The sequence below is a fragment of the Martes martes genome (assembly GCF_963455335.1).
Source record: "Martes martes genome assembly, chromosome: 5".
Classification (NCBI taxonomy): domain Eukaryota; kingdom Metazoa; phylum Chordata; class Mammalia; order Carnivora; family Mustelidae; genus Martes; species Martes martes.
Window position 1 is genome coordinate 54459524 of NC_137892.1, and position 15376 is coordinate 54474899.

Sequence of the window (15376 nt, forward strand, 5' to 3'; positions counted from 1 at the left end):
GAATAATTTTCAACACCAGAACAGCTAGCTGGTCTTGGAATAGTCAAGGGAGGAAAGAGAATCCAATTATTACATTCCCAACATAGTATTTAATGGAGAATCAAAACTTTATAGGCTTATAATTTATAATTGTCTCATGCAAAAAAAATCAGGAAAACTATACTTTTGAGAAAATTCAGCAAAGTTATGGAATAGATGTGGATTTTATATTTTCTTTCGGCAATGATTAAAGTTAGAAGGAAGATTTTGTGTGAATATTTCTTTGGATCCTTACAGATGTAATTTCAAATTCTCTCTCCCACTTAGTAATAGTATGATTAGACTATTGTCCTCTGTTTTGTCATATATATTCTCAAACTTTTATCCCCCTCTGCTAATGTAATGCCTGCCATACATTAAGCACCACTGGTGAGTCATATTATAAATAAAACTACTTGTGGGGCATCTGGGTGGCTCAGTCAGTTAAGCTCCTGCCTTTGGTTCAGGTCATGATCCCAAGGTCCTAGGTTGCAGCCCCATGGCTGGCTCCCTGCTCAGTGGGAGCCTGCTTCTCCCACTCCTTCCCGCTTGCGCTCTCTCTTGCTATCTCTGTCACTATGTGTCTCTTTCTCAAAGAAAGAAGTAAAATCTTTAGAAAATAAAATAAAAAAGAAAACTACTTGTATGGATTATCATTAAGATAAATGATGAAGTTTGATTTATTTAGCAGATACTAAAAATTTTTTTTATTTTTATTTTTTCAAATTTATTTATGTATTTTAGCAGGGAAAGAATGTGTAGGCACGGGTTGGAGAAGTAAAGGGAGAGGGAGACAAAGTCTTAAGCAGACTACATGCTGAGCTGGGAGCCTGAGGGGGGGCTTGATCTCAAGACCCTGGGAGCACAACCTGAGCCAAAACCAAGAGTCTGAAGTTCAACTGACTGCACCATCCAGGCGCCCCAATAAAAAATATTTTTATTCCCAGTCACAGTATGTGTTCTTTGTGCTATATCTTGGTACATGTTGGAAGAACTATGGAAAGACGGAGACTTTGGAATTGGATGGACTGGGATTTATAAATCACAAATGGGCTACTTGGCAACTTAGTGACTGTGGACGCATAATTTAACTTCTCACAGGTTCAGTTTTTTTTTGTTTTGTTTTTTTCTAAAATAAAAAATAGGAACAACCACCCTTCAATGTTGAGAATCAAATTAGCTTATGGATATATGTGGTTCTTTGATTTTAGTTCTTTCATCTCTAAAATGGGAATGTCAGTCTTTATGATCTTAAAATGTTATGAAGGCATACATAATCCATTTGAAAGTATGTTTTTTAAAAGTCTGCTAAGTATTGGATGCCTGGGTGGCTCAGTCAATTGAGCGACAGACTCGATTTTGACTCAGGTCATGATCTCAGGGTTGTGAGATTGAGCCCTGCATTGGGTTCCACACTGGGTATGGAGCCTGCTTGAGGATTCTCTCTCTTCCTCTCAAAAAAAAAAGAAAAGAAAAGAAAAGAATCCCAATCCTGACTCAACCCACTGGACTAATCCAGGACTTTTTGTCTCAGTAATTCTTGAATAAACTTTTTCAAAAAATCAAAATAAATAAAATAAAATCTGCTAAGTATTATAAAAATTTTTATTTTATCATTAAAATTTTACTAAAATCATTAAATATGATATAACAGATATCATTAAAAATCCTTAAAACTAAAACACAATTTAAACAGTTTATTTTTGATGAGTAATAATTTCTACTATAACTTAATCAAACCATGAAGTTGTTGAATGTTATAAATGATGACTCAATATCTAATACATTTGTTTTATATTTACATTTAAATATATATTTATTTTTATATAAATAATAAATAATAAACATAAACATATATATTATATTTAATATTTAAATTTCTAAGAACCAAACGTATCTATCTGCTAATGATTAATATTACAATTTTATTTTTATTTTAAAAATGTTTTGGCAGAAGTTTCCTTTAATCATCTCTACTCTGTGTTAAATATGTGATTTAAATGGCAAAATTCCATTTTACATCACTTTTTAGGATCTCACCACTTTTTGAAATCATAATAGTATAAGATGTTTTCCTGTAATTAAATGGACAAATTAGAGATATTGATTTATTCCTGTGGAAGAAGCCTACAGGTAATTTCTGAATTGCAAGGTCCTTGCCCTGATGAAGCTTATGTATGAAGTAAGAGAAAAGATAGAGGAGACTAACATTGTCAGTAAAATATCCATAGAGGAATTAATATTCGAGTGAGACATTAATGGTAAAGAGGATGAGAAAGGGTCAGGTAGTGGACTGTGTAAAGAAGGAGATCTGGGAATGGCCTGACATGTTCAGAGACTTGGGCCTTATGAGTTGTAGTCAGGGAATGGTGATGAGAAGAAAGAGGAAATAAGTCACTTGTGGGAGTCATTGTTTCCCAGACATAGGAGGCAGTGAATAGACATTTAATGTTTTTAACAGAAGAGTTACCAACTAAAAGTGAAGTTCTGGGGGATTAACTTGTCAGTGGCTTCTAGAGCTGAATAGAGTGGAGAGAAAGACAGAAAAGTATCTGAGAGGAATATCAATAACTTGATATTTATGACTTGAGTATAAAGATAGTCATGGATAAAAGGTTAAGGAGTGAATTACTCAAAAAATTAAAGACTATACTTGTGAGTTGGTCCAAATGGAGTAAGGTAAGTCAGAAAGGGAAGAAAGTTTAGATTTTCTTTTTTGGGGGGTTGGAGGGGGTAGGGGGCATTGTGGATGGTATGGTCTGCTCAGGTATAGAAATGTTGTGTTTAATCCGATGGAGCATCCAATTAGACTAGTCTTGTCACAGACTAGGGCTGGAGTCTTAAAAGTAAATTAGTTCTGTGAAGGAGAAATTAGGGGCTGGTACACCTAATCCTGGTTTCAGATACAGAGCTCAGGGAGGTAGACTTGGTATGCCGTAAATTTTTTCTTCCAATTGTAGTCCAATTGCATTGAAAGCTTTTCTCTACGAGCCCTTTTTGCTCAAATTATCAGGTAAACTTTCTAGTTATGGAAGTCATTTCTAGTTATTTCAACCTTCACACGTCAACCAACACACTTATATTCTGTTAAGCTGAACACCAAGGAAAGTTGTCGGTTTTCACATTTACTGTAATGGAATGTTCTTTGCAATGCTTTAGCTATGACCACTTAAATGTCAACATTGTTAACAATACTGTCTCTATATTAGATATCTACAGGAAAGCTCTTTTAGTTGGAAGACTTTGCATGTTATAATGCTTCCTATATTTGAATGTATTATTAATAAGAGGTAGCTAGCTTCCGAAGTACATGTGCTTCTGGCCTCAGAAAGATATTTCCATTATTTTCATCATCTCAGTTTAAATTCACCTTTGTATTTAAAAACCCTATGATTAATTAGGAAAATCAGTGAACATATCCAAAAAGAATTTTAGGATTTTAGCATTTAAAACGTCTTTCCTCTTCCTATTACACTGTTGGTGGGAGTGCAAGCTGGTACAGACACTCTGGAAAACAGTATGGAGGTTCCTCAAAAAGTTGAAAATAGAGCTACCCTATGACCCAGCAATTACACTACCAGGTATTTACCCTAAAGATAGTAGTGATCTGAAGGGACACGTGCACCCAAATCTTTATAGCAGCAATGTCCACAATAGCCAAACTATGGAAGGAACCTAGATGTCCATCAACAGATGAACAGATAAAGAAGATGTGGTGCATTCCATAACAATGGAATGTTACTCAGTCATCAAGAAAAAAAAGAAAGAAATCTTGCCACTTGCAATGAAGTGGATAGAACTAGAGGGTCTTACGCTAAGCGAAATAAATTTATCAGAGAAAGACAGTTATCATATGATCTCACTGATGAGTGGAATTTGAGAAACAAGGCAGAGGATCATAGGGGAAGGGAAGGAAAAATATGATGAAATCGGAGAGGGAGACAAACAATAAGAGATTCTTAATCATAGGAAACAAACTGAGGGTTGCCGGAAGGGAGAGGGGTGGGGGGATGGGGTAACTGGGTGATGGACATTAAGGAGAGCACCTGATGTAATGAGCAGTGGGTACTGTATATAAGACTGATGAATTGGAACACTACCTCTGAAACTAATAATACACTATATGTTAATTAATTGAATTTAAATTTAAAAAAGTAAAATATTTTCCCCAATCTTGGAATTGATTTTAAAGATTTATTTACTTATTTTAGAAGGAAAGAGAGAGAGAGGATGAGCGGGAGGGGCAGAGGGACAGGAAGAGAGAATCTCAAGCAGACTCCACGCAGAGTGCAGAGCCCCCGTAGGGGGCTCCATGTGGGACTCCAACTCATGATCCCAAGATCACCATCTGAGCGGAAACCAAAAATTGGAGACTTAACTGACTCCACCACCCAAGTGCCCTGATCTTGGGATTGATTTTAATAAAAACACAACTTGAGACAATTGTCTGTATTAAAAATATTCAGCCATTTCAGTTGTTTTGTCAGTTTAGTAAGGGATCAGGATTTTTCCTTCCCTGGCAAAAATGGAGCTCTGGGTTTGTGGCTTTCCCCTCTATGATCCTGTTGTATCTCTTCCTTATGGTATCTACTTTAGAAAGTTATATGTGAAGATTTGGGGGCCATGCGTCTGTGTGATGGAAGACAATTGAGAATACGGGCTCCTTGCTCCCTTCAGCATTACAGAAATCACTCACAGTTGAGCTCCCGCAGTCATCTCCATTAGTCTTCCTCATTTCCTTTCAGTTCCTTCTCCAGGTAGATTCTCAGATCACTGCGGAGAGTACTTCCTCTGGGTTGGAGTGTTCCCCTTTCAGACGTCCCAAACCTACCTGACATTAGGCAGTTTTTCTGAGCCTAATTATTGAATTTCTTAAAAAACAAAACAGAACAAAAAAACTTCTACCCTTCTTTTGTCATCAAGTTGATAGAAAGGTCCAAGGGAAATTTTTTTGTGCTCTCAGAGTTACGTGAGTCTTTTAAAATTATGACTTTAAAATTTAAAGTTATGTGCCTTCTCTGATAGCAGGAAGTTCACATTTATAGTTTCTGGTATTACTGTTACCCCAATAGCATATTATAATAAAAATTTGCACACCTAAAACCTAATACGTTTCAGTTGCTCAGGCTTTAAGTCAGAATAGGATTTCTTACTGACACTCATACAAGCATACACACCCAGTAGCAACTAATCCAAGTTTTAGAACTCAGTAAGGATTGATTTCCCAAATAAAAATAATTAGTGGTTGCTGATTTTCTTTCTTTTTACATACTTGGACAGACTTTAAGATACATAATTAAAATAGAAACCTCTTGTTATTTAAAGTTTACATGTAACAAAACCCCTATATCTCTACTATCTATGTATCTATTTCTTCATATCTATATGTACATTTATTTGTGGCTCTATTTTTATATCTATATATAGATAGATGTGTGTTGTGTTATATCCACACATATTTAATTTATTAGCACTGATTTTATCCTACTAGTCTTCCCAGTGTTCAGGCAACAACATATTTTAAGGATTAATTATGATTTCTTAATATGAAAACCGAAAATTCAACTGAAATTTAGAATTAAGAGTTACATCTAGAGTCTTCATTGATGTCTCTTTTCTAATTATGGTAAAATGTAAATTGCAAATAACGACTGAGTATTTCATTCTGGCATGTTTCATATTGCCTCAAGAGTATGTGTAGCGAGTGGGTGTAAGTATGTTGATGAGTAAGTGCCAAGAATTAGCCAATCGCTTGTCCAGGTGCTAATGTAAAGCATCCGCTCAGTTGCAAAACTCTCCTTCCTCGAGGTGAAGACGCACGGGTAGCCCGGTCAGGAGAAATTTCTGCAGCAGCAGCCGTAGCCAGACCCAGGCAGCAGGACCCTCCGCAGAAAGAGCTTTGCTCTTTCATTAGAATGGCTTTGGAGCTAATCCAGAAATGAATACAAGTGATCAATACTGCCTTAAACAATTATCTCTAACAATAATATTGTAAGAAGTTTTCAATCTAAAAATGGCAGATAGAGAAGGTATCTGCATTCTTATTCTCCAAAAATATTCTCATTTGCTACTGGCCTCAACAATGAAGAAACAAAAATTGATCAGCACATCACCGTATACTGGGGCAGCCAGCCCCCAAAAGAAGTTGCTAAATTCAGTCCCGAATTAAATTTATAGAACGATTTTTCTAAAGTACATGCTTGTTCACTTGAGATTGCACCCATGTGAGATCAGTCTCGTGATTTAAGTCCTTTACTTTCACTTTAACTTGAGAACCTCTGCAGGAATTTCTGCTGTCCCCAAAAGGTTTGTGACTTTTCCGCACCGTGCTATAGAATGTCTCCTTCTCCACCTGTAATAATTACTGTTATTTTCAAGCTATTGTAAATTGAGCACAGCATCAGTTATTCGAGAAAGCTCTCCTGGCTTGTGTCACTTTAGCCTGTTGTTCTCTCTGGCAGGTAAGACTAATCCTAGAGCTTTTAAACTTCAAGCCTAAAAGAGGAAAGCAGCACAGCCCTCCATAGCCAAGACATAAATGAATATAGTTGATCTAACTCAAAGGCAACCCATGTTGCCTTTAGTATAATCCAAGTCATGAATGCTACCTCGTGTCCTTGGGTTTCCCTTCTATTTAGAGTAACTTCTAATTTCACACAGTAACGCTGTGCCAAAATCCAGCCTGTGATGGGACCCTCTGACAGAATGGGGGGAAAGTTGTAATTATTGCTTAGTTAAGTGTCTGCTCCATTAAATGGACATGAGTCACTTTTGTCCTTTTCTTCCTTTTTTGTCAAAAGGCTCCTGTCCTTTAGAATCCTTTTCTCTGTGTAAAGGGCAAAGTCTCTCTGGACTGTTCCTACAGTGCCCTCAGTCCAATAGGTTACAAAGGTACTAACATCAAGAACAACAACCACAACAGGTGGCACCCTTGGGAAAATCCATTTCTTCTGAGGTTGTCCCTGTTCCAATGAATGAAGACTTCTTTGAGGTTACAAATATGTTTAGCACCATCGCCATACAAATGATTACAGGTTGTTTCATTCAGAGTCCAAGGAGAAAGCCCTCCTATCCTGGATATGCATGAGGTGATGAATACACTCTTTGGGAACAAGGAAGCTTTATTTAAAAGACTCTTTGTATTCTGCTGAGAACCCTAATGAGCTATCCAGGGTGGGTGCATCAGTGTGGGAGCAATCAGAGAAGGCCCCTACTCTCTCTGTTCATTAGCCTTGCTCTCCTTTGTTGTTGACTCACAGTACTCATCATTCCCCTGACTGAATAGAAGGGCAAAAGTGACTTCAGAAAGAGACACAGAAATATCAATCTGAAAAGCTTGAGGGACATGTTTGTTAAGTTCCTCATGTTTAATGATCTTCCCTCCACTGGTGAAACTACTTAGATACAGTTGGTCAGAATGGATATATACAAATACCATGAAGGCTTAAGAGAGTTATCTAGATAACTTGGGCCCCCATGCTTATTTCAAGAGTTTGCATTGTTCAGATAATGCCTCAGTCCTTCATTTCATGTAACATTTGTAGATCTGGACTTCATGGGAATGTTTTGTTATCCTAATGGTCGTGGCCTTAAATTCACACTGCAGTTTGTTTACCTGAGACATAATCTATGATCACACATCTATAAATTCACAATATTTTAGTAATACAGAGCCTGTGGAGGAAAAAAACCCACACAATTAAATCAATTTCCTGATAAAGGTATTGTAATAAGTTTCTTGCTCAAACATATGCAGCTATTTAAGTTCAGATGTGAGATTTTTTTTTTCCCACATAATTTTTGTTGATTATTGCCTTGAATCTCCATTTGCTTTTTTGTGTGTAATAAGAACCTAAACTAGACACTGGCACCATACTGCAAAACAGTACTACATCTACAGAGATCCAAGAAGTATGTCTCTTAGGCCACATGAGTACAGATAATGTATTTTTGTAGAGTGTCATTTGTTCCAAAATATCATGGGACACCTCTTGGTTGAGCCAATTCTAAGAAAAAGAAGGAAGCCTGTCATACCGTTTCATTCTGCTGGTAGCTGCAGATGTAGACAATTCCAGGCAGAGAGTATCCTCAGTCCTTGAACATAATTTTACTCTTGGAACTGAGAAGCTCAGTGACTTTGTATGACAATCGACCATGCCTTCGTTTTTTTGCTCATCCTGCCTATATGATATTTTTCCTTTTAATGATAGGCTGGAAACTTGCGGCAGAGAGTATAAATGAGTTAGAAAAAATTGTGTACAGGTATACCCCAAAACTCAGAGCACAATTCTCATACTTCTTGAAAAAGAAAACTACAATTCTTATCTCAGAATGAGTCAGTCAGTATTAATTGCAGGATGTTTTAGAATACACACTTACCACCTGTACTTTCTGAGGCCAGAAGACAAAAGCATGTTTCCTTCAGCCCATTAGCAGCCCCTCGAATTTTGGATTTGGATCTCCGTTCTGTTTGTTTTTAAATGAACCCACCAGGAGTGAGGGTAGAATGCCATCACCTGAAGGCAGAGCAGTTTGCCTGGGGTTCATATGCAGGAGGCTATTCTGAAAGATCAAATATTACAGGCAGCTGCCACCTTCTGTAGTAGTCCTTCGTAACCATGTGTCCCCTGTATAAAATTGGAGTTGGTGATTTCCATGGCTATACTTAAAAAGGCAGCTCCCAGAGCAAAGAAAGGAAAACAGTGTGCATGATGGAAGCCATACCAAAACAGGCCAGGAAAGTCAACTCCTGTTGTGTATTCCTGTGCTTGTGACCAAGGTGCTAATTACACTAAGGACAAGAATTCACAGGGAGAAAAATAGAGGATTCAGAGCGCTGAGTGACACCTAATTGTATTTACCCAGATAAAAAGAGACTAGAGGTGGGGAAGGAAAGAAACAATGGGGGAAAAGTTCTCCATTTAGTCTTCGTAGTTAGTTAAGAAACATTTAAATTAATAACACAGAGTAATGCCGCTTATGTGGCATATATCACATTTTAAATTAATTCTTGAAATAGTTACTCATGTCCTACTTTATTTCAATTTTGATAAATTAGCTTACAGTCACTTTTTGATGGGTGTCCCATAAAGTAAAAATTAGTATCTCATCTGCCATTAAGCACTCTTCTTGTAGCAAAATAATGTTAATATATGTAACAGAGAAGATTTAAAATAGATATTGAAAGTTGATCCTATTAATTTATAGGTTTAACAATGGCATCCGAGAGGAAGAAAGGGGGAACAAGTTTTATTAGCTTCCTGGCATGGACCTAGAGTAGAAAAACCCCTTGATTGTCCATGTTTGATATAAAAGTGGTCACTTGGCGTTCATTATTCTTCATTGATATGATATAATCGTCATCTCTGGTATTTTGGAGTTCAGAGAAAAGGTCTGAGATTATAGGACTGCCTTTAAATGGCTAGCTTTTGTACTAGAATTATATAAAAATTTGCAATCTGCTGATTACGCTATTAGGGAGCTGCAGCCTCATTGACCTGATGTCATAGTTACTTTTGGAATCCTTAATGTCTCAAGGCAGACTATTACATGATCAAGGGTTGTATTCTAAAAATTCTCTAATTTGATTTTGTCTGACTGTCTCTGTGTATGCGCGTGTGCATGTGCGGGCGTGCATTTCATTTTGAGCAACTAGAAAAAAAAAACTTTTGTATGACCCACTTTTAAAAGCCGTGATCTTTCAGCCTAGTGAATGCAACTACTTTTTTGTGTTTATTTTTTATTTCGTATGCTTTTCCATCAAAAGTCGCAACAAAACCAATCATAGATAGCAGTCATAGAGGAACAGATAAAAGCTAAATAGTGGGTTGTATGTAAAGCTTAGACAAATGATCTAGGCACAATAAAGTGAACTGAAAAAGCCAGCTGGAAGAATCATCAGTCTTATTTCTAAGTTTTCTAATTTTTGTCCCTAAAGGAAAGTATTACAACTCGAATGTAAAAACACATTTTCGTTAAATTGATGAAAAGTAAATCAGAAATGTTGCTTTTGATTTACAACTCTGTCATCAATGCATTCATGTTCATGAGTACATTCTTTTAAAAATATTTCTCTAAAGACTGGTTAATTATCTCTTAACTCTAAATTCCTGTCTCCCCGCCATTTTTGCATTAATTTGTCCATCCTAACAATACCAGTATGTTTTAATCGTATATATTTAACCTACTCAGCCTTTTGTGAAGGACATATTTATGTCTCAGAAAACCAAAATGATTCCACTTTGTTCTGACAGAACAACTTCCATTTCATTCAAGTGCCTCTTTTTAGGTGATATTCTTAGCAAGGGATTTTATTTACTAAATGACATTTCTGCTAACCTGGAAAGGAAGATATCCATTCTTCAAATACTGTCATTACCAAGCTTTAAAAAGACTTGATTGTACCATGTTAGGGAAACAGTGTCAGATTTTCCATCAAACTTTCTCCCCCTGTAATAACGGAGCATAAAAATGAACTTCGAGTGATGAAATGACTACAAAGCAAATTAATGCAATCAAGTCTTTAGTAACAACTCTGTCCATATCTGTTAAATATTTTCAAACTCTTCTAAAAAAACACACCCAGAAGGCAAACTAACAGTGAATAGAAACAAAATGGTCAGCAGCGTGTGTCGCATGTTATTTGAATGGAAAGTAATTTATCGCGTCTGAAATAAAAGCTGTTTATTCTTGTGTTTCACTGTCTGTAACAATCTTTACCATTTATCTGTGAAAAAGTGAGAAACTGTACCATTATTAGCATATGAATACTTGACACATCAAATTGGCTGTACAATAACAGAAGGACATTTGCTATTGGTGTATGCACACAGACAAAGCAGCCATTTTGAAAAAAAATGAAATGGTGTGGGTGGTTTAACCCTTTCCTTATCTTAGGTTTCCCACTCCTGATTTTGACCAGCACAGTTAGGCATTTAGAATCAGAATATTTTTATAACAAAAAAGTAATCAGCGTACATTATGCTTACGATAATTATATTGATGCTTTCACTCTACTAGAAAAAAATAGCAGCAGGATGACAATAAAGGAGTTTGAGAGAGAGATTGTGTGTGTGTGTGTGTCTGTGTGTGTGTGTGTGTACATGCACGCACAGGGTGGGGGAAGGGAGTGGAGTCTGGCAGTGTATAGCGGGTACAGAAATGAAACAATGCCTACGTACAGTTTTATTTCATGGCAACAACATAGTGGTCCTTGGGTCAGATGTGTGAAACTATTTCTCAAAGAAGCCGCATACATAATTGAGGCCCTCCGAAGGGTTCCCAGTTGAAGTTGCCAGGCTACATTCATTTCAAAAGCAGAGCCATTTGTTATCAAATTTAAATTAACTCTGTGCACACTGAACTTGAATTTTAGAGCCCTGCTTACTTACAGTTCTTGAAATAGTTGAGAAAGGAGAAAATGTGTATCTGGGAAATAGAAATAAGATAGTCCCCACAAGGAACTGCAGTGGTTCTCATGGAGGCCTGCAGTGTAACAGTGTTGCAGATTAAATTGAGAAAGATCTATTTGGCATGACAAGAAACAAACCTGTATTTTCCCATGTAATTTTTGTAGATCCAGATTTATTGCAAAATCTTTTCGTTTGCACATCTGTATTGAAGCTAGGTTTTTACCTTCGTTAGGGTACTAACTCCATTCTCTCCTCCCTCCGGCCCCCCAGATTAATCATTCTTCGCTGCGAGATTGAGAGTAAGATAATTTATAAAATTGTACAATATTCAGACTCTTTTTTAATCTAATATGTCAGCTTCCATTCTTCGCTGTATTGGAATACAGTTATTTTTACCTAATCTGCAAGGCTTTATGCATATTTTCTACAAAGTTTACAGAACTCACTAGTTAAGTTTTTGGGTAACTTTTCAAATTGTTGTACATGCATTCAAACAAAAAACTAAAGAAGCCACGTGGAATGTGTAAAATGTCCTGCTTTGGGATCTTTCTACAACTACATAGAGCAGAAACTTTCCCAAAAAAGCAATGGGTGCATTGTTTTTCACAAGATGCACACAGAAATAATAACACATTTTGTGTCTGACATAAGTGTTTCAAGTTTAAGCTATCTCGGTTATCAGAATTTGTTTCCATCACATATGAGCTGGGAAAATTAATCGTGGGACAGACTTTTATTTCTGCTAAGTTTAATACACAAAACTAAGCAGTCCATTCCGAATAATCCATGTGTTTTCCCTCTCTTTTGAAATACGAACGTAAAGGTTTTAATCGCCATTCCATCATCCTTATAAGACCCAGACTTGCTGTAATCAAGCACCCCATTTTCATTGTTGTAGTGAAATTTTAACTTTTTAGTCTGAATACATAGTAAACTTTGCTTTCAAGGAAGTAGCAAATGAACAACAACAACAAAAAAATAAAGCAAAAACCCACAAAAATAAAATATCATTAAAGGCTGTGATGTTAAATGTAATCTTCCAAACACCTGCTGAAAGACCCCCATAAACGTAAAGAGCGTTTATTCTTCTTCTCATAAATAATTAGTGCTTGTGGAGTACTGTTATAACCATAGAAAACAGAAACTGATCATTCTAATGACAATTTCCGTTAATGATATAGGAATAATTAGTACACAACATGAAAGTCAAGAAGAAAGAGCATTATGCAATTTTAAATTCCTCTAAAAATTATTGAATAAACACATACAAAAAGTGGATATTAGTCTAACTTCTTTCCTCCCACTAGTATGTGTTATTTTAAAACCACAAACCATTTGCTTATTTAAAGTTCTCTGCAGCCAGCAATGCTACAAGGTTAGTATGTCCTACCAAGTGCTCTTTGAGAATCTTGTTTACTTACTGATGGTAGTGATGTTCCATACTTGTGTATCCATGACAACACAGCAACATAGTCGAACAGTACTAGATATTTTTCCTTTTTTTTTCTTTCTCTCTTCCCTTTTTTTCCCCTTGCAACTGCAAGATGAAATTAAAAGTAAGAAAGAAGTTGTCTTATTAAATAGCAAAAGCTTTTCAAAAGTTAAAACATAAACTTTATGGGAACACATAAGAGTTGTTTGTGTTGACACATTTCTATTATTTCAAGGCTTTATCTCAGTCTACCCATTGACTATAATAGTGCCAAATGGTAGAAAAATCAGAAGAGATAAAACTTGGCAAATTTTCTTAGATTTTTTTCATGATACAGTGATTTGCCTGTGTCAAGATTGAATAATTAACAATATCAGTTTTATATCCGGACTCATATTAGTCTTTTGTCCTTTTTGAATGCTTCAAATTACTTTTCTTGTGTAAAATTCTTTTAAATGAAACTGTTCTTTCTCCAGGACACTATGAATGTATTTGTTTATTAACATTTAGAAGCTGTTTACTACTGCCTACGGTTTGCATCATTCATATATTAGGTTTTCATTAGACTATTTTAATTTATATGCAGAACAGAAACTTTTGAAAAATACACATTTTCTTTTCTCAGCCTTGTTTTTGTTTTTGCTTGTCAAAAGGGTAAGTTTTTATTATTTTTCAGAATTACCTCAAAATTTAAAATCATTTCAGTGAATCTGAAGTACTATGTACTATGTAAATAACTACTCTCCTTTGATGGCTAGAATTAGTCATTAGGTCTAATAAGATTATATTGTATTTGAGATTCTATTTTGGACTTTTTCAAAATATACTAACTTTTTCTAAGCCTGAAATTAAAATCTAAATTCAAGTGGTTATTAATGTTGTTTCATTTGATACTTTTAACATGCATCGAAGAAATAAACTTGGAGATGACTAGATATCAAAATATCTCAAGTCCAAAGGCTCGTCTGTTTGGTACCCTGGTTATTTTGACACTCAGTATCTTTGGAAATTACCCAGCAGTAGAAAAACTACTGTGATGTGATGAAATTTTTTCATCAACATTCACTATAAAAGAAATTAAGTTTTAAAAGCACAATGAAAAATAATTCTCTTTCCCTTCCCTTCCTCTTCTTTCTATCACTTGGTTTCTCCCCATCTTTTACTTCTTTCTCAATCTGTTTCCTGTTTGTTTCTCTTTTCTGGGTCTCTTAAGCTAAGCCAATCAACTCACATGCGTCGTGCTCTGGAGAAACTGTGGCACACATATGGCAGTGAACTGGTTTGGTAAACATATGTCTTCACGGGCATTGGATGTCTTGCCAGGAATGAGATATTCCATTTTGGGGAATGAGGGTGGGAAATGCTTAACCACCTACAGATGTTTTGCAGCAAAAGCTAAAGAATTGCAGTCAAAGAGCTGCAAAATGTGTAATTTGGAATTTTTCCAGGTTTCTTTTTTTTATTAAGAAAAAAGTTAACAGCTTTCCTATTCATCTCTTTTGAGAAAATTTACAGTCGTTTCCCAGTTCTGCCCCATTCTGAAGTAAGGACAAAAGACTGAAACCGAAGCTGTCCATCTGCTCCATAACAGTAATGTTATAATGGGTGCTGTCCATTTTTATGCTATTGCTCATGTGTGCCTAGGGGACTGGAACTATTTAATTCACTGATTTCACAGCTCTGTTGTGTGTCACAAAAGGTTAAAAAAAATCCAACACACTTTTTAGCACCCTGTTTACAAGGACTCCCTGTAAATCCAACTGAAGTAACAGATTCCCACCCTGCCCCCCATGCCAGACCCCCTATTTTTCCTTCTAATTTAGTGCATTCAGATAACAGGTAATAGATGGAACTCACACCATTAACTTGCCCTTTACAAAAAGTGGATATTGCAAATCTGCTGTGATTGTTACTTTCAAATGCTCGCAAATTCCAGAAGTAGATTTGAAAAGAAAGATGTTTGCCTTTAAGATCTTAGGATTAAACAACTCTGTTTTCCCAGAAGTCCAAGAATTAATGCTCTAGATTAGCAGTGAGTTAATGAAAACCTGCAGAGGAAGACTGACGACTTCTATTCCTCTCCACTGGGCAGGAGGCTGAGCAGTCCCACACACAGCTGGTGTGTGCTGGTGTTTTGCCAAGGCCGTAATGAATCCTGTGCACTCCGGGACATTTTTCTGGAGAGACAGAGGTGTCCAGGCAATACCCACCTGGGTCCCTTCTGTGGTCTTCCCAGAGCAGTGGTTTTGGGTGTTAAAACTGGCACTTAGACGTTTATTACCGAAGAGAGAACATGAACGTAAAGTCAAGGATGTCTCTACCTATCCCACCAAAGAAAGCCTCAGTGAGAATTCTTCAGGATATCATCTCCTTGGGGCACCTGGGTGGCTCAGTCGGTTAAGTGACTGCCTTTAGCTCAGGTCATGATCCCAGGGTCCTGAGATTGAGCCCCACGTCAGGCTCCCTGCTCAGTGGGGAGTCTGCTTCTTCCCTTCCCTCTGCTCATGCACTCTCT